Below are 19,844 nucleotides of genomic sequence, written 5' to 3' on the forward strand. Positions count from 1 at the left end.
ACAAAGAAGGCTGAGCGCTGAAGAACTGATGCTTTCAAACTGTGGTGCTGGAGAAGACTCTTGAGAGTCCCTTGGACAGAAAGATTAAATCATTCAATCCTAAAGGACATGGGTCAAATGTCCCTGAATACTTATTGGAAGGACTGATGCTGAAGCTGAAACTGCAATACTTTGGCCACCTGATGGGACTGACTCACTGGAAAAGCCCCTGCTGCTGGGAAGGATTGAGGGCAGGAGGAGAAGGGGGCGACAGAGGACGAGATGGTTGGATGGCATCATGGACTCAATGAACATGAGTTTGAGCAACTCTGGAAGATGGTGAAGGATTGGGAAGCCTGGCATGCTGCAGTCCATGGGGTCGCACAGAGTCAACAACTTAGTGACTAAACAACAACAATCCCTACAGCAACCCTGTTAGGAGGCTGAGGCACAGAGATTAGACATAGTCTGTACAAGGTCCCAGACCTTGTAAGTAAGTGGTAGCCATGGAATCCTACTCCATCCTTGGGCCAGGCCTATTCTATTGCTGCCACATGGAAGTCTGTGATTAGGAAACATCTTTCAAGTCAGGAGATTATCTTCAACAGGCCTCCTACTTCAAAGCTTTGGAGTTTCTGATTATTTATAAGGCTGCAAATCCCTTCTAACCATGCTCAAATCCAAGTATCTGGACGGCGAAGTCAATGATGAGTCTTTTAAAATGTATTCGGGTTCTAGCTCAGCAATTCTTCAACCTTCCTGCAAGTCTGAACCACCTGTGGAAGTTTCTAAACATAACACATGCCCAAGCTGCAGCCCAAACCTCCAAAACTCAGGGACTAGAACCTGATATCTGTTTGTTTTTTTAATGTTTATTTTTTGGCCACACTGGGTGGCATGTGGGATCTTAGTTCCCCAAACAGAAACTGAACTCACACCCCGTACATTGCAAGTACTGAGTCAACCACTGGACTACCAGAAAAGTCTCTGTGAATTTTCTAAGTTTCAAAGGTAATTCTGATGATCATCACCTTTTTAAAAAATAAATAAATAATTTTATTTAGTTAGTTTGGGCTGTGCTCGCTCTTCATTGCTGCTCGTGGACTTTCTCTAGTTGCTGTAAGGAGGGGCTACTATTTTTTGTGATGCAAGGGCATCTCATTATAGTGGCTTCTCTGGTTGGAGAGCACAGGCTCTAGAGCCTACAGGATCAGCAGTTGTGGCACACAGGCTTAGTTCCTGGACCAGGGATTGAACCAGCGTCCCCTACACTCCAAGGCGGACTCCCAACCACTTGACAACCAAGGAAAGACCCTGATGATCACCCTCTTTAAGAACCACTGCTCCATGCTATGCTCTCCAATAGTTCACTTATAGGATCCTCAGCTTTAAGCAAAATTATTACTAAGAAGCTCAAAGAACAAGACATGCCCTTTTTCTCTCTTCAAGTAATTTATTTCCTTAAAACAAGGAACTTTAAAAAGTCCATAAAATAAACATTTTTTTTAATCTTCCCACCATCACTTTTTGCCAATCTCTTTTCTAGAGAGAGGAGACTAGATCACGGTGATGACACTCGTCTCCATCTGTGCCAAGCATTCAAGTTACAAGGGTGGAATATGATGTCTTGAATTCTGCAGGTCATGGTTTAGATAGCCTGTGTGATGCTAAGAGGGCTGGATTAGGATCACAAAGCTTGTAATCCTTGCTCTGGTTCTATAGCTGTGCCACTTAGATCAATTTATTTACTCCAAGCTTCAGTTTCCTCAACTGTTATATGGGAATAAGGTGTGCCCAGTTTTTTCCAAAGGGTTATTTATAGGATCAAGTGGAACATGTGGATGCATTTTCTTCAATGTTCAGTTCAGTTCAGTCGCTCAGTCGTGTCCGACTCTTTGCGACCCCATGAATCGCAGCACGCCAGGCCTCCCTGTCCATCACCAACTCCCAGAGTTCACTCAGACTCACGTCCATCGAGTCCGTGATGCCATCCAGCCATCTCATCCTCTGTCGTCCCCTTCTCCTCCTGCCCAAAATCCCTCCCAGCATCAGAGTCTTTTCCAATGAGTCAACTCTTCGCATGAGGTGGCCAAAGTACTGGAGCTTCAGCTTTAGCATCATTCCTTCCAAAGAAATCCCAGGGCTGATCTCCTTCAGAATGGACTGGTTGGATCCCCTTGCAGTCCAAGGGACTCTCAAGAGTCTTCTCCAGCACCACAGTTAAAACGCATCAATTCTTCGGCGCTCAGCCTTCTTCACAGTCCAACTCTCACATCCATACATGATCACAGGAAAAACCATAGCCTTGACTAGACGGACCTTAGTCGGCAAAGTAATGTCTCTGCTTTTCAATATACTATCTAGGTTGGTCATAACTTTTCTTCCAAGGAGTAAGCCTCTTTTAATTTCATGACTGCAGTCACCATCTGCAGTGATTTTGGAGCCCCCCAAAATAAAGTCTGACACTGTTTCTACTGTTTTCCCATCTATTTCCCATGAAGTGATGGGACCAGATGCCATGATCTTTGTTTTCTGAATGTTGAGCTTTAAGCCAACTTTTGCACTCTCCTCTTTCACTTTCATCAAGAGGCTTTTTAGTTCCTCTTCACTTTCTGCCATAAGGGTGGTGTCATCTGCATATCTGAGGTTATTGATATTTTCTTGATTCCAGCTTGTGTTTCTTCCAGTCCAGCATTTCTCATGATGTACTCTGCATATAAGTTAAATAAGCAGGGTGACAATATACAGCCTTGACGTACTCCTTTTCCTATTTGGAACCAGTCTGTTGTTCCATGTCCAGTTCTAACTGTTGCTTCCTGATCTGCATATAGGTTTCTCAAGAGGCAGGTCAGGTGGTCTGGTATTCCCATCTCTTTCAGAATTTTCCACAGTTTATTGTGATCCACACAGTCAAAGGCTTTGGCATAGTCAATAAAGCAGAAATAGATGTTTTTCTGGAACTCTCTTGCTTTTTCTATGATCCAGCAGATGTTGGCAATTTGATCTCTGGTTCCTCTGCCTTTTCTCAAACCAGCTTGGACGTCAGGGAGTTCATGGTTTATGTATTGCTGAAGTCTGGCTTGGAGAATTTTGAGCATTACTTTACTAGCATGTGAGATGAGTGCAATTGTGTGGTAGTCCGAGCATTCTCTGGCACTGCCTTTCTTTGGAATTGGAATGAAAACTGACCTTTTCCAGTCCTGTGGCCACTGCTGAGTTTTCCAAATTTGCTGGCATATTGAGTGCAGCACTTTCACAGCATCATCTTTCAGGATTTGAAATAGCTCAACTGGAATTCCATCGCCTCGACTAGCTTTGTTCGTAGTGATGCTTTCTAAGGCCCACTTGGCTTCACATTCCAAGATGTCTGGCTCTAGATTAGTGATCACATCATCATGATTATCTGGGTTGTGAAGATCTTTTTTGTACAGTTCTTCTGTGTATTCTTGCCACCTCTTCTTAACATCTTCTGCTTCTGTTAGGTCCAGACCATTTCTGTCCTTTATCGAGCCCATCTTTGCATGAAATGTTCCCTTGGTATCTCTAATTTTCTTGAAGAGATCTCTAGTCTTTCCCATTCTGTTGTTTTCCTCTATTTCTTTGCATTGATCGCTGAAGAAGGCTTTCTTATCTCTTCTTGCTCTAGGAGTGGTAGCTGTGCAGGCACAGGAGGGCCTAGAGGAGCTATCCCACATTGAAGGTCAGGAACGGTGGCAGTAAGGAGATACCCCTCATCCAAGGTAAGGAGCAGCGGCTGTGCTTTGCTGGAGCAGCCGTGAAGAGATACCCCACGCTCAAGGTAATAGCAACCCAAGTAAGATGGTAAGTGTTGCAAGAGGGCATCAGAGGGCAGACACACTGCAACCATACTCACAGAAAACTAGTCAATCTAATCACACTGGGACCACAGACTTGTCTAACTCAATGAAACCAAGCCAGGCCTGTGGGGCAACCCAAGACGGGCGGGTCATGGTGGAGAGGCCTGACAGAATGTGGTCCACTGGAGAAGGGAATGGCAAGCCACTTCAGTATTCTTGCCTTGAGAACCCCATGAACAGTATGAAAAGGCAAAATGATAGGATATCAAAAGAGGAACTCCCCAGGTCATTAGATGCCCAATATGCTACGGGAGATCAGTGGAGAAATAACTCCAGAAAGAATGAAGGGATGAAGCCAAAGCAAAAACAATACCCATTTGTGGATGTGACTGGTGATAGAAGCAAGATCTGATGCTGTAAAGAGCAATATTGCATAGGAACCTGGAATGTCAGGTCCATGAATCAAGGGAAATTGGATGTAGTCAAACAAAAGATGGCAAGGGTGAACATCGACATTCTAGGAATCAGCAAACTAAAATGGACTGGAATGGGTGAATTTAACTCAGATGACCATTACATCTACTACTGCGGGCAGGAATCCCTCAGAAGAAATGGAGTAGCCATCATGGTCAACAAAAGAGTCCGAAATGCAGTACTTGGATGCAATCTCAAAAACGACAGAATGATATCTGTTTGTCTCCAAGGCAAACCATTCAATATCACAGTTATCGAAGTCTATGCCCCAACCAGTAACGCTGAAGAAGCTGAAGTTGAACGGTTTTATGAAGACCTACAAGATCTTTTAGAACTAACACCCAAAAAAGATGTCCTTTTCACTATAGGGGACTGGAATGCAAAAGTAGGAAGTCAAGAAACACCTGGAGTAACAGAATTTGGCTTTGGAATGCGGAATGAAGCAGGGCAAAGACTAATAGAGTTTTGCCAAGAAAATGCACTGGTCATAGCAAACACCCTCTTCCAACAACACAAGAGAAGACTCTACACATGGACATCACCAGATGGTCAACACCGAAATCAGATTGATTATATTCTTTGCAGCCAAAGATGGAGAAGCTCTATACAGTCAACAAAAACAAGACCAGCAGCTGACTGTGTCTCAGATCATGAACTCCTTATTGCCAAATTCAGACTTAAATTGAAGAAAGTAGGGAAAACCACTAGACCATTTAGGTATGACCTAAATCAAATCCCTTTTGATTATACAGTGGAAATGAGAAATAGATTTAAGGGCCTAGATCTGATAGATAGAGTGCCTGATGAACAATGGAATGAGGTTCGTGACATTGTACAGGAGACAGGGATCAAGACCATCCCCATGGAAAAGAAATGCGAAAAAGCTTTCTTAATGTATGGAACACTATACCTTTGGACAAGACTTTTACTGAAATGTACAACCTTGGTGCTAGTGGTAAAGAACCCACCTGCCAATGCAGGAGATATAAGAGACGTGGGTTATGATCCCTGCGTCGGGAAGATCCCCTGGAGGAGGACATGGCAATCCACTCCAGTATCCTTGCCTGGAGAATCCCATGGACAGACGAGCCTGGCAGGCTACCTTCTATGGGGTCAGAGTCAGACACAACTGAAGCAACTTAGCATGTACATAAAATCTTACCTACATATGACATACATTCACGTAGGAACGTTAATGATGACAAGTCAACTAAATTTTGGTCCCAGTACCAATGTCTATCGGGGCACGGCACTAGGACAAGCTATCAAAACCTCTGATACTGCTTGGAGCAGTGATGGCAAGGGTTCCCCTAAATTTCAACATGAGATTAGTTTTGAAGAACAATCAAATACTCTGGAATAATAGACAGTTTCAAGTTTTAAGAAAATCATTGCCAGGGATGTGAAAACCAGAAAAATATACTTGTATTTTAGGAAGAACATTTTAAAACAAATTCTATTTATTTTTTTGGCCATGTCACGTAGCTTTGGGGATCTTAGTTCTCAGACCAGGGACTGAACTTGGCCCCAGCAGTGAAAGCCTAGAGTCCTAACCACTGGCCCTCCAGGAAATTCCTGATAAAATTTTATTAATGATGATAAACTTAAATGATTATTAAAATCATTAAGATAAGGTCACCCTGCATTGCTTCTAAGCCATCACATGTCTACGATTATTACAAAAAATTATCCAGTAGGGAAAATTTCACATATCCATATCTACGTTACTGAGTTTCCATTTCTGCATAATTTAAACAAAAGGATGAACACAATCCTGAATGTGAGAGAATGGCTGCAAGAATAGGCAGGACGGTCATTTCCATAAGGAAGAAAGAAAGATTTAGGACTTGGGGGTTTCTACTTATTGACTTTTCTCAAGAACAACAGTTTTCCAACATGGTTTTGCAGAGAAGAGTATCAAGAGGCTTCTTGCAAGGGTCAAAGTCAAGGTCAAGGAAGCAGGACTCTGCTGTTCCCAGTTACAGTTCAACTAGCCCAACACTGTTTATTTTGTTTTATACATTGGGGTTCTACTGGAGATTTTGTCAGAGCGAGAATAATCCAGTCCTACAATTTCCTTATTTACATCTATACTACTAATTTGGAGGTTAGAAGATCTGTGTCTACTCCTCTGGTTTTGCCTCAAAGAAGCAAAGGTCTCGGTCACTATTTACGGCTTATTCTCTTGTATTTATGGGTTTACAATTTAATCTGATTGCCCTGCTCAGCAGGGAAAGAGAAGGTTAGAAACATGGCTGTAGGTTTGGTATTAGCAGGAAAATGGGATTTCTCACCACTTCCTAATCCTGTGGGTTTTTTGTTTTTAATTTTGGGTTGGGTTGGTGGTTTGTTTGTTTTTTTTTGAGATTCACAAGAGAACTATGTGAGAGTTTGCTTCCTTGTTGTATATCAAGAGGTTAAATATTTCTGAGCTGATGGTGCCAAACTGTGCTCTAGTTCCATTGACATATTTACACGATCCATGAATACCACATGGTATTCTTATTTATTTCATATATTTGAGTCAAAACACCTCCTGACTTCAGGGTGAAAGGAGACCACCCAACAGACTGAAAAGTGGTTTTCAGTAAACTCTTTAAAAAATACCATTACTAAACTTAAACATATTATTGACTAATGATAATATTCACAACACTGATCTTTCCTTCTTTTTCTTACTCAGCAGAATCATGAAACCAGATTCTAGTAAATGGAAGCATTCTCACATTTTAGCTCCTTTAGGGGGGAAACACATGGGATTTATAAACACTGTCAAATAAAAGACACATTCCTGGATACTAAGAGGCCCAAACATGTCCTTGTAAGTAAGGAAAAAACTCCATCATAACACCAGTGGAAATGAATGGCATTTTTAGTCCAGAAATTCTTCTACTGTGGCTTCTACCAGCACCGTTAACATGAGTTCCTCCAGAAATAAATAAGAATACCAATAGCGAAATGTTTAAGGCAATGTCTAAGCATTTTCACTGCCTTAATTTGAACATGAAATGATACTCAATTGTTATATATATAAAAGAGATTATTCTCTTAAGAGTGACATAAGTTTTTCCAAAATATTACAATCCACAACTGAAAATACAAGACAGGCAGGAAGTTCTGAAATGACTCAGAGAATTTGTTCAGCAGCTTTTAAAAATACTCTTTTGAAGTGAGTATATAAGGAAGTAACGGAAGCCTTACCTGGGAGAATCAATGGAGTGGCTTACTAGGGAGCACCTGATGATGGATGGATCCATCTAGCCCAGTGCCTGGCACCCACTGGGCACTAAATTAATGCTAGATGAATTAATAAATAAAAGAATCATTCCCCATGTATAACACCTTTACTTTCTTTAAAGAAAAGCTTTGAAACAGGAGAAAACATACATGCAGCAACATGAACTATAAAATATGTGAAGCTCTAAAGAGTATGTAAACAGTAAACTGCTTGCTTTGCTGACTGAAAATATGAATATTTTCATATTGTAATGAGAGACCACCATGCAGAATAAAACGGTCATGACTCCTAGGAGTGGGCTGTGAAACCTCTGGTCTAAACTTGCATATTAAATGTGGGTTAATTAATTTCTGACTGTTCAACAGAAGAGCAAAATAAGTTGTTAAAAAAAAAAAAGAAAGTTAATCTATCCATGTTGAAACGTGAAAAGGTTGAGGGAGGGGCCAATTCTTGGACAGTTTACATTTAGAAAAGGAAACTCTTTGGAAAACTGTTAATAGCCAAGGGTGCCGTACTTTGAGAGGGGGAAGAAGGTGAGTGCTGTGGGCTTCTTTTAGTTCAGTTACTGAACTCTAAAAAAATCTAACGTCAAAAGCTAATTTCTTAAGCAATTGGGGTGTCTGAACCTGATCAGGACTCTTTTTAAAAACATTCCATTCTGTATGATCCAAAGGAAAAATACTTTTGAGAACCCACGTGAAAGTATGAAAAAAGCAAAAGTCCAGCACTTTTCAAAGAAATGGGAAGGATTTCTGATGCTCAGTTCATGATGCTGCACCTATCTCAGGCAGAAGACCCAAAGAAATACATGATTGTCATCAGGATTGTATGCGAACTAAAACAAGGAGCATACTGATGATATGACCGATATATTTGAAAAAACTTAGGAGTACCAAGGTACTTCAGAATATACCTAACTCCAAGCTTCCATGTTAATATCTCTCCTTTCTAAAAGGGTTTCAGTCTGTGCTTATAACAGGAAGCTGATCATATTCCATATTCTTTCTTTGTTAAATCATAAATTCACTCAATTCAATGCTTTGTATGTGGTGAGCCTGTGGTATTTACTTAATTAAATCGAACTGAAAGTTCTTTTAGATACTACGTACCGTGCTTAAATTCATATCACTGGTTCTAGATCTGCTCTCTGGGGCAACATAAAGTAAACTCTCTCTTTCCTCCATATGCCAGTTCTTCACAATTGTGAAGACGGTCCTCTAGACTGGACATCAAGAACAAGTCAGACACGCTGCCCCCTAGTCCCCCAGACATGGTGGGCAGCGACAGGATATTCTTTCTCATTAGGCTGGGTTTGAGTTCAGAACTCTTCTTAACCCAGACTTCTGGGAGCTACCATCATGTGAATTTAGACTAAAGAAGACAAAAATACATTTGCCATTCCAGCCTAAGTCTTCCTGTCCCCAAGCCACCCATTCCAAGTTTCCTCAGTCATTGCTTACTTGCAATGGTTTCCAACTTCCTATGCATCCTGGTCACACTGATCTCAATATATACCGTTTCGTCAGTGTTGTACCGAAAGCAACCTATTTCATTTCTTGAACTGAAACTTGTTCTTTTTTATTGGAGCATAGCCAGTTAACGTAGTGACAGTTTCAGGTGGACAGCAAAGGGACTCAGCCATACTTATACATGTATCCATTCTCTTCTAAATTTCCCTCCTGTCCAGGCTGCCACTTAACATTGAGTGGACTTCCCTGTACTATTCTAGGTATAGTTTACTTGAGAAATGGGGGGAAATTATTAGTTTCCCCAAACTAAAACTGCAGACCAAAACTGCAGTGTGTGTGTGTTTGTGTGTGTGCTAAGTTGTATCTGACTCTTTGCGACCCCCATGGACTGTAGCCCATCAGCCTCATTTGTAAACAAAATTTTCCAGGTAAGAATACTGGAGTGGGTTGCCATTTCCTCCTCCAGGGGATCTTCCCAACCCAGGGATTAAAGCTGTGTCTCCTGGGTCTGCTGCATTAGCAGGCTGGTTCTTTACCACTGAGCTGCCTGGAAGGCCCTAAACTGCAGCAGTTATATCCAAGTCCCTCCACCCCCACCGCCATAGAGACACACCACTGTCTCACACTCATAGCCTGCAACCGTTTAAAACCTCTAAGTCTCCTTTGTGCAGTCTAAGTCAGCCCCCCAAATCTGGTCCCAACTCCATATTCTCTCTATTTATACAGTTGACTTTGAACCTAACTAATCATAGTATTTTACATTTAGCTGATCCAGATTCTATCATTCAACAGAATGCCTGCTGGCTTTATGTTTCAAAATGATAAGCATGTCGTCTGTGCCTTCAGATACATTATCAGCCGGTGCGAGAAGGCTGAATGTGCCTTCCCCATGTTGCATAAGAGAGAACACCTTCAACAGTTTGGTCTAGGAATGTGGCCTGGGACTCCGCCAAGCATCTCTGCCAGCAGCGTGAAGCAAATTTCTCGACCTTCAGATTCTGTGTGATGTAAGAGAAATTTATCTGTGTTTAAAAACACTCCCCATAATTCAAGAAATAAATGAACATGTGAAAAGACAGGGAAACTTGTTTCAGTTTGGGCATAGGTTCAGTTTTCAAAAGCAGAAAGCAAGTATCAGAACAGGCAGCAAATGCTGATGGTAACAGCTCCAAATCAAGAGTGATTAGATTAAATCCCATGTGGCAAAAATTTTACTCTATGAGTTTCCTTCTTTTTCTCTCTCCCTCTCGCACCCCACCCTCCATCTCGCTCTCTCTGTATGTGTGAGATATATAGATTTTTCTCCAGAAAAGTTAAGTTTTCTGCACCTGATTGCTCCTATGCATGACACAATGCACAGAAAATATAATAACTTCCTTTGGTTATCTGCTTACCAGAAATTGACACTCACTTAACATATACTGTTTTCTGTTCCCTGAAGCACAATGATCAGCATCGCCACCAGTACCTCAAATTGAAAACATTAAGTGAAAATTCACCAACAGGTTTATAGTTGCGACTATCTAAATCGGCTTTAACATTTCATGTTCCAAACATGACAACTTTATGAGTGAACCAAACTGGGCACAAGCAACCTTAGAATTCACCCAACTGAAGGACATTTATAATACCTACCACGAAAACAAAAATATTACACTTATTTCCTCCAATTTCTGCCTCTCTGCCAGCAAAAAAATATTTTTTTTTGTAATTACAAAGTTTCTTCATTGTCCACACTGTCAGAATCTGAGGCAGCTATTAATCAATCTATTTGTTCATTCAACAATATTTGTTGAAGTGTTTCTTCTCCGACCAGAATCATTTTGGATACTATTGCGGAAGCATGCAAAAATGAAGAAAATGCAGATTCTGGCATCAAATAATTTTAAGCTAATTTGTAATGATTGGTTCCTGGTTCCATAAATTTTTGGAGCTGGCTCATAAGGTTGAGGCAGCTCTTACATACAATGCCTTCTCCTTGTCTTCCTCCTACCCCCTTGTTTTTTTGGTGTTTAAAGTCTTGCTACATATATGACCCTTTTTTAATTCTCAAATCATTAAAGTTAAAATTAGATCACAGATCAAAGACATTCTTAAGGTAGTTCTATTCAATTTATTTGGTGTTATTATATCTCAGAAAGAGCAATAAACTCTCTGTAGCAAGTAAACAAAATCAGAACCTTTGTACTCAGTGCTTCAGCATATATTGTTGAAAATAAAAAATGTTTAAAAGGAGGCCAGCTCTTCTTCCTGGCAGGTTATTCTACATTTGGCTACTATTAAAACACTAAAAAGGACTTGGTGTAGATATTGAGGTATGTATGTGCCTGTTTTAAAATCTCATCTACAAACCCAAGTGCATCCTAAACCACCCACACACAAACACCACACCCCTACCAATACATACACTCACCAAATCTGAATAGGGTGGCAAGGCAATCCTAGTAACCGTAGCCTTGGAAAAGAGGCTCATATGGCACACAATCCGTTTGGCTGGTAACGCTGGTTATTTTGTTCTCTAGGTGGCGCTATTCCACTTTTGATGAGTTGATTAAATTCCTTGCAACTGTCTATGTTCTATTTCCATCATATAAATCTTAATTTTATATGTACTAGTTGTAATTAAATGACAGATTGCCTTCCAGTTTGATTTTAATAAGCTATTTTGAAGTAAAGTGACTTTTTCACCACTTGATGTTACACATTTCCTAGTTATGTTGTCTTAGAGTTAAGGAATCTTCCTCTGCCTGACCTCCTCCCTTTAAAATGCAGACGCATGTCAGAAACACAGAGGAGCATCATGAAGCTTCAGCCAGACCAAAGGAACCAAGATGAAAGCACATTTAAGAGCTACTAGGTTCTGCGAGCTCTCAAAATCAGGACATTACTACCATGACAACCAATGAAAAGTTTTTTGAAGTGAACCTTTGGGAAAACTGCATAACACACGTTATTCTCTGGGCTCTTTGGAAATAAACTTTTATTTTATGATAGCTGTCATGGAACCTTGTGAAATGACTTTGCTTCCCCACCCCCAGTCACTCTGCTGTCCGACACCCACCCCCCAATTCATCTAATGAAACCCATGCTTAAACTTTAGACAATGTATAGATGAGACATCACTGCAATTAGCCACTTCTTAGCATCCAGTGTTATCGGGTCAGATTTGTTTCACCAAAAGCGTAGTGTCGCAGAGTTTGTACTTGAATTTGAGTACTTTCATTTAAAGAAAGCTCCCACACTACTACTTTGACAGATACTCATGTTTTTCTTACAGAAACAAGAATACCTTCCAGTTCACTTAGAAAACATGCCCATTTACCACTCCGTCACCCCCATAAGTTTTCCAAAGTCCATATATTAGTGAGCTCCACTGTTCCATATCTAGCATCAATAATGATTCCATATATTTAATAACTAGGTCCATGACTTTTCTAAGCCTTTGGTGTGAGTATTCTGGAAAGCCAGGGATGCATTCAAAGTATACATATTTAGGATTAAGCAATTCTAGGATTTCCCTGGTGGCTCAGTGGTAAAGAATCTGCCTGCAATGCAGGAGACCAGGGTTCGCTCCCTGGGTTGGGAAGATCCCCTGGAATAGGGCATAGTAACCCACTCCAGCATTCTTGCCTGGAGAATTCCACGGACAGATGAGCCTGGTGGGCTACAGTCCATAGGGTGACACAGTCAGACACCTAAAGTGACTAAGCAGCGGCAGCAAATAATTTTATGACTTAACAGGAAGTTTAAGGAGACTTTAAGGACACATATGTCTAAGCTTAAAAACACCAGAGCCTTCCTCCGTTTCCTAGGGTTAAACCCCGTGTACAAATGACATACCGATTTCATTTGCCATCATTTACTGTTTAACGTGACTCCATCCTAAACAGAGTAAATGGATGCAGAGTGTAACCAAGAAGTTCACTCACTCACTTTTGAAGCCCATCTGGGCATGTTATTCATCCTAATGGAGAAAATTTATCACAATGCAGTTAAACATTCAAAGATTTCTTCCTCCATGAAGCAACAGCTAGCCGTTTGAAACCTAGAATTCCCCGGAATTTTCTCCTCCATTCCTCTTTTAAAATGCAATTCACAGCTTGAGATTACAGAGTCTGCCGGTGGCTGAATGACTGCACTAGATGGCTGAGAGTCCTTCAATTAAGCAGCAATTTTGCAATTAGTGGAAACTGAGGGAACCATAACAATCATTTGACAACAAGTTGAGACAAGTTAGCAATTACCCTATTAGAGGGATACATTCACATGCATTGGGCAGAGTTAGGCTAGGAGAGCCCCCTCACAGAAGGGGAAATCTTCTACACAGGGAGACACAAGCTGAAAATGTTTCCCCCATTAAAATAAATTCAGTTTTACGGACATCAGAAATGGCAATGGTTTTCATTTTAAAAGATACTTAGAGTTGAGCTCTCATATACTTTTCCATTCTGTTTTCATTCAAGCAGCCTAAAATCAGTCTGTTTGCTGTGGGACTAACTTCCTAAAACTAAAATGTTAATGAAGTACTTGTAGATTACCTTTCCATTGTGTACGTCTTCGATATTCTAAAACTTTGTAGAAGATTAAGTCTATGGTTGAGATCCAAAGCTGCTGGCTCTTACATTCCACAAATTCACACCTGCATACAGGGCTGTGGATGTGTGTATATGACCAGGGTGGGAGGGAGGTAATGGATACTTAACAGTAGGTTCTAAAGACAAAAGTACCCAAAAAATCAACAAGCTCTTTGCTGTCCTATGAGGCGGGCATGCTCAACTTGCTGTGTGTTAAGCTGAAAACCAGAGCTATTTATATTTAAAAGAAATGAGATTATCAATCATCTGCTTTTTGAGTATTGAAAAGCTGGAACTCTTCAAAGATTCCAGGAAGAAGAGGACAACTTACATTCTAATGGTGCCCCTATTAAGCAGAAAATTCAAGGGTTTTGAGCCAGGATTTTAGAAATTTGCATTATTTACAGAACTTCCCTCTCTCCAGGTGAATCAAATGAACCAGCAACATTCCAGCATCTCCCCACCCCTGTCTGGCTATTTTGAGATTTAGGCAATTAACTCACATAGTACAAATGAATCATTTGAGGTGAGGTCATTGTATTTCTGGCAAATGATCATTTTCTTGGTTCCTTCTGTTTGCAAGTAAAAGTTACACTTATTGAAAAGACATCCTAAAACAGAGTTCCTAAATGTTTTATTTTCTGGACACCCAAATGTTGACCTGCTGTAAGTGTTAAATAATCTTAAAATAAATGAGATTTCCAGTTACTAATTCAGCTCTGAATAGGCAATGAAAGCCTCCAAAGGTATGTGAAAAATTACTCTGTTATTTTCCTTTTTTAAAAAAATGTGATGTCTAAGTGTGTCTGCAATGTTCTAATGCTTCAAAACATGTACGTAAGTCTTGTTTATCTGGAAATCATTTCTTTCTGCTTATATCATTTATAAATAGAAAACGTTTTGTAATGACTTAAAATAGCTCTACATACATAATGCTTCTCCTGTCATAATACTTAGTACAGGTCTATATTTACCAACATTTATCACATTTTGCAAAATAAAGTGGAAGAAAAAAAAAAGACGACTTTATGGCCTGGGAATTCCAGTAATGGTGACCAACGTGTTTTAAATTCCAGTAAAGGTTATGGTTACATTTCAACAAGTGTCTCTTTCCTTTCCCTTACCTCCAGGAGTAAACTTGCAAAAGAAGAATCTTAAGCAAGGTATTTGCAAAATCAAGGAACAGGAGTTAATGACCTTAAGCAAGGTATTTGCAAAATCGAGGAACAGGATTAATGACGCTTTTAAAGGGGTATGGTGCCTTGGGTAAAAACTTTATGATCTATTGCTTATAATAATTTGGAGTACTACATTCCATAATCTCATAAATTTTCAACCTAAAAATCATAATGTTGCATGAGGTAAACAAACACCTGTAGATGAATTAAATCAGTAATTATACCTCAATAAATTAAAATGCAAAAAATATAAGTATATACAAATATAATTTTAAGACCAAAATGGCCCCTGACTTTATAACAGACTCACATAAAAATACTTTTTGGGGGTAAAATTAAAGGTAAGGGGATATTTTCCCAGAAGTCAAACCAATTTGAAGGTCTCATTTAATAACATTACTTCCTATTTAAAATCAATATGCAGTTTTATATGCAGTAAAAAGAAATCAACGTTCCCAATTACACATGACTTTGCTAGAAAAAGATAACTGTACTAGGAGAATTAATACACACTCAGAAATATGCTTCTCTTTGCTTCTGGCCAAGAACATTCCTGCACTCTTGTCAGAAAATATTCGCTGTTTACTGCTGACATTGAGGAGTAAGTGTTAAGATCCCTGAAGGACCCTAAAATGAGATCCAGGAATCCCTAACACACCACCAACCATAGCCTGTCAAAGCTCCCCCAGCTCAAGGAAAACTTGCACTGGAGCCAGGGAGGCGCGAGGAGTCGAAATTCATCCGAGTCGGGAGTCAGAAGCGTCATTCAACAAGTCCCTCCTACCAGCTACCGAAGAGATCCCGCAAAGCCATCTCTTACCACTTCCCCACCCCCCAGCCTCCCGCCCCTGCAGCCGCTCTGGGCAGCTTAGCCGGCAGAGGGCACCCTCTACCTTCCCTAGCGCCGCTCTCCCCACCCCTCCTCCTCGCGGCCCCTCCAACAGTGTCCCTCCACCCCGCTCCACCCCCAACACACAAACAGCATCCTTCGACGGTGACTCTAGTTCACCCCAGCAGTCCCAAGGCTTTTCTTCCCTAGGGGGTGCCACCAGTCTGGAAGTCCCCTTCCCTGCCCGTCGAGCAAAGAGCCTCCAACCCTCAGCTGTTTCTTTCCAGGCACGTCTCATTCACCCATTTCCTCTTCCCGGCTGCGCATGGCACCCCCGGGGATCTACCCGAGTCAGAACATCACCCTCCGCCAAACACATACACATACATATACACACATCCCTCCCAGCCCCTGAAAGCCAAAACTTTTCACTTTTCTGCAAGGTGCCTCAAGGGAGGTGGCCGGGGTGGGGAGACGCGTGAGCACAACTGGCCCCGGAGTCCCGCAGCCCCTTTCAGGTCCGAGCTGCAGGAGTGTGTCAAGTTTCCCAAGATAAACTCGTACTGGACCCGTATACGTCCGCTTTTTAACTCAACTCCTGGGGAACAGCTGATGGTGTGCAGCCCTGCTGAAGCCCCGGCGACGCGGTAAGCGGGCTGAAGGAGCAAGCGGCCCCCCAAAACCTGCGCAGGGGCCTTCCAGCCCTTGGGAAAGATTCATATCTCAGCCCCAACCCCGTCACCTTAGTCGGGGCCCCCCACAGCTGGCGCCCTAAATCGCTCTCACGACCCCTCCTCTTCTGGGGGGTCCCCGGGGCGCCGTCTTCTATCGCGCAGCTCTGCGTCTCTTCTTGGCTTTCTCTCCGCCACTTCTGGGCTTCCCGGGGTCCCCTCTCTCTCGGGCGTCCTGGCTACCCCTTTGGATCGTGCAGTGGGAGAAGAAAGCTCAACAGGAACAACTCAAAATGCCCCCTTCTTTCGGAGGGGAAGAAAGGAGTTCTGGCCTGTTCCCCATAACTTCGCACCCCCACCCCTCGCGCCCCAGCCAACTTTCCCCGGCGAACCGGCGGCTCCCGAGCCAAGCCCCACGTCCGATGCTCGCCTACCTCCGGGTCCACACAAAGCTCACGGGTCCCCGGCGGCGGAGTCACATCGTCGTCCCGCTCCTGGCCCCTGCGCCCAGCCCAGGTCCCCGTCGCGGAGCCGCTCGCCGCCGGCCCCACAGCAGCGGTGGCAGCTGCAGTTCAAGCGTCTCATCAACGCTTCCCGAGGAGAAGGTGGGGGGCGCGCCGGGCCGGTTCCTCGGCCGCGCCCGGAAGCCCGCGGCGCGACGGGGTGCGCGGGACAGCGAGCGGGCGGGTGCGCCCGGGCGCGGCGGCAACCGGGACCCGGAGCTCCAGCCTGCGCCTGGAGCTCGGGTCAGACATTATTTAGCTCTTCGGTTGAGCTTCGATTGGTCAAACGGCGCCGCCCCCCGCCCCCCCTCCCCCAGCTCTCCCGCGCCACCGAGACCCGTGCGGGGCGGCCGCTTAAAGGGAACGCCGCGCCTTTTCCTCGCCCCCGCTCGGCCCGGGGGAGTCCCCGGGCTGCCCAGGCGCCCCGGACCCGCGCGCCCCCGTTCGGCCAGTCCCCCGGGCCCCGCGATGTGGCCCCGTAAGCCCCGCGCCAGTCCCTGGGGCGCCTCAACGGGACGCGCGCGCCACGCCCGCGGCTCCGATGGGTGACCTAGCCCCGGCCCGGGGGAACCCCGCGTCCCGGGCCCTCCGCGGAAACCCGGGCGGTCCACGCCGGGACGGAAGGGAGCGAGCGCGCATCGGGCGCCCCCGGGGTCTCGCTCCCCTCTGTGGCAACTCCCCCCCGCTTCATCCCGGCACCTAAGTTCTGTGGGAGAGGGCGTGCGTTTCCCGGGCCACGGACACACCTTCCCGCACCTTCCCGCACGACGGAGCTTGCCAACGCGAGCACACAATGAAATCGCACAGAGCAGGGGGGCTATTGGTTTACTCCGCTGCCTTAAACACGCCGCGGCTTAAACAGAGTTCGTGCACTGACCTCTCCGGAGTTTGCCTAATAGGAATCCAATCAAGATAATAACGGCATTTTTTATTCATGAACACCCCCAGATAACGTTACACCAAGTTACTTGCTCCAGTCGGGAAGCCGAGGCAATGACAGACCTCACTCAAGCCACACGCTTTCTAGTCGACCAAACAAGAGGAAAAAACGGAGAGAGAAAGAAAAGAAACCCACCTTTTCAGTCACTACTTGTCAAAGTAAACATCAAGGCAGCTGCTCTGGGGAAGACTTCGGCCCCGAAACTCCCAGACTCTATTCTTTTTTCACGTTCCCTTTGGTTAAAAAGAAGGGGTGGGGTTGAGGGGAGTCTTTGGTGCCCGGTATGTACTCCTTCTGGTCTGCAGCAAAGAAGTTAAATTATTGATAGTGGAAATTGCATGGCGGAGGTAATACTCGCACCCCCTGAGCGAAGAGCTCCATTTGATCTCGGCAGAGGCTGGGAGATTTCATGCTAGCTTGTGGGGGGAGCGGCTGCGCGAGCAGCCTTCTCCGGGTGAATGGGAAAGTGGGTGGGAGTCCACGAGAGGGCTCCACGGTGCCTTGACGTGCGCTGTCATATGATACCTCCGCTGCCTCGAAATAGACACTCTAGTGCACGAATTACCAGAATCAAAATTCAGCGCATTTAAAATGATACATCTTTTATTAGAAGAGTTCCGTTCCAGGGCATTGCATGGTTCTGCAGATGTTTTCACTTCCCTCCCTAGCAAACTTACACACATAAACCAACCCTTTTAATAAAGAACCTGGGTAGCAAAGATAAATAAAAAGCCTTCTGTTTTAATGTGTGTGTGTGTCTCGGGGTGGGCAGTTGGCTCAATTAATCCTCACTTTGCCCCTCTTCCCCCGCAGCAGTCTTTCGGATTCTTAGTTGCAGTTAGCCAAGATCCTTGCAGAGAACTTCATATTCACTTTCAATATACTATCGGACAAACGCTTTCAACCGTCTATCTAGGTTCCTGCTTGAAGGCGGAATTTTCTTCCCACTAGTTCGACCAGTTCCTGCGCGAGAGTACAGACCTTAAAATTTAGAATAAGGAACGGAAAAAGACCCTGACATTTAACTTGTAATCCTGGGACCTCTTCCGAGCATAGAAACCACCTGTGTTTTAGTCGCTCAGTCGTGTTCAACTCTTTGCGACCCCATGGGCGGTAGCATTCCAAGCTCCTCTGTCCATGGAATTCTCCAGGCAAGAATACTGGAGTGGGTTGCCATTTCCTTCTCCAGGGGATCTCCCTGACTCAGGGATCGAACCCAGGTCTCTGAGCCACCAGGGAAGCCTAAAAAACCTCCTGGGTTGCCTATTAAAATGTAGATTTATCCTCCTGAAATTGTGATTTAGTAGGGGTGGGGCAGCGTCCAGAAATTAGCATTTTAACAATCACCTGTAGCGATTGCGAAGCAGAAAATCTGGGGTCAGATTTGAGACGCACTCTTTCTTAAGCAATGCATATTTGGGTGTCATAGGAATCTCTCATTTCCCCCAAATTTGGTAGGCAGTTTTATGAGTATGTGCATTTCTTCTGTAATCTCAAAGGAGTTTGACCTAATCATTGCTAAGACTCATTGCTTTAAGAATTTCTCTAAACACTCCAACATTAATTTGGGGAAAGGGAAAGATTATAAACAGTTTCCTCCCCTGAACCCTTCTGTGGTTATCAAGAATGTGCTGTTGAACTGAATATGTAATATCATTATATACTCAGTTCAGCTTGCCTAAGGGTTTACAGTTTAAAAAAAAAATGAGTGCACTTATATTAGCTGTTTTAGAGCTTCTAAAGACCAGTCACAGAAATTACTATTCTTATTTTATAAATGAAAACCGGAGGCTCAGTGCCACGAAATCATTTGCCCGAGTTCACACAACTAAAATGCCAGAGACAAGACTTTAATAAATCAGGAACTCCAGCTAGAAATATCCCTGCCTCTCCCCACCCCCAATAAGGGAAGCTATGTTTCTTGGAAGTGTTACCAAGACGTGCGATCTTTCAGCGCCTCTTTGCAAATTGTTGGACTGAATAGTCAAATTATTCAAATATATGCATATTCTTAGAGTGTCACACATTTAGCTTTGCACCTCTATCAACTTGACAGTATACATGACCAGCACAAACTACCCTACAGCACAGATGGTGAAGTATATTGTGGAATATTTAATGTATGTGAAATATACAGGCTAGTTGGAAGCAATGAAGGACAGAGGTCAAGA

General features: G+C 43.4%; 1 protein-coding gene across 2 annotated transcripts in view; it reads right to left on the reverse strand.

The window, feature by feature from the left end:
* BDNF (brain derived neurotrophic factor) overlaps nt 1-18,060 on the reverse strand; it is a 40,544-nt gene extending 22,484 nt beyond the window's left edge. The window contains exon 1 of one of the 2 annotated variants that reach the window (XM_052652734.1): nt 17,809-18,060. The gene's annotated coding sequence lies outside the window, so the exon portion shown is untranslated. Of the gene's footprint in view, nt 1-16,664; nt 16,737-17,808 lie in introns of those variants that run through there. The other variant, XM_052652735.1, reaches the window with a different exon arrangement.
* Between the last annotated feature and the right edge of the window lie 1,784 nt (nt 18,061-19,844).

This window comes from Budorcas taxicolor, chromosome 15 (assembly GCF_023091745.1).
Source record: "Budorcas taxicolor isolate Tak-1 chromosome 15, Takin1.1, whole genome shotgun sequence".
In the NCBI taxonomy this organism is placed as follows: Eukaryota; Metazoa; Chordata; class Mammalia; order Artiodactyla; family Bovidae; genus Budorcas; species Budorcas taxicolor.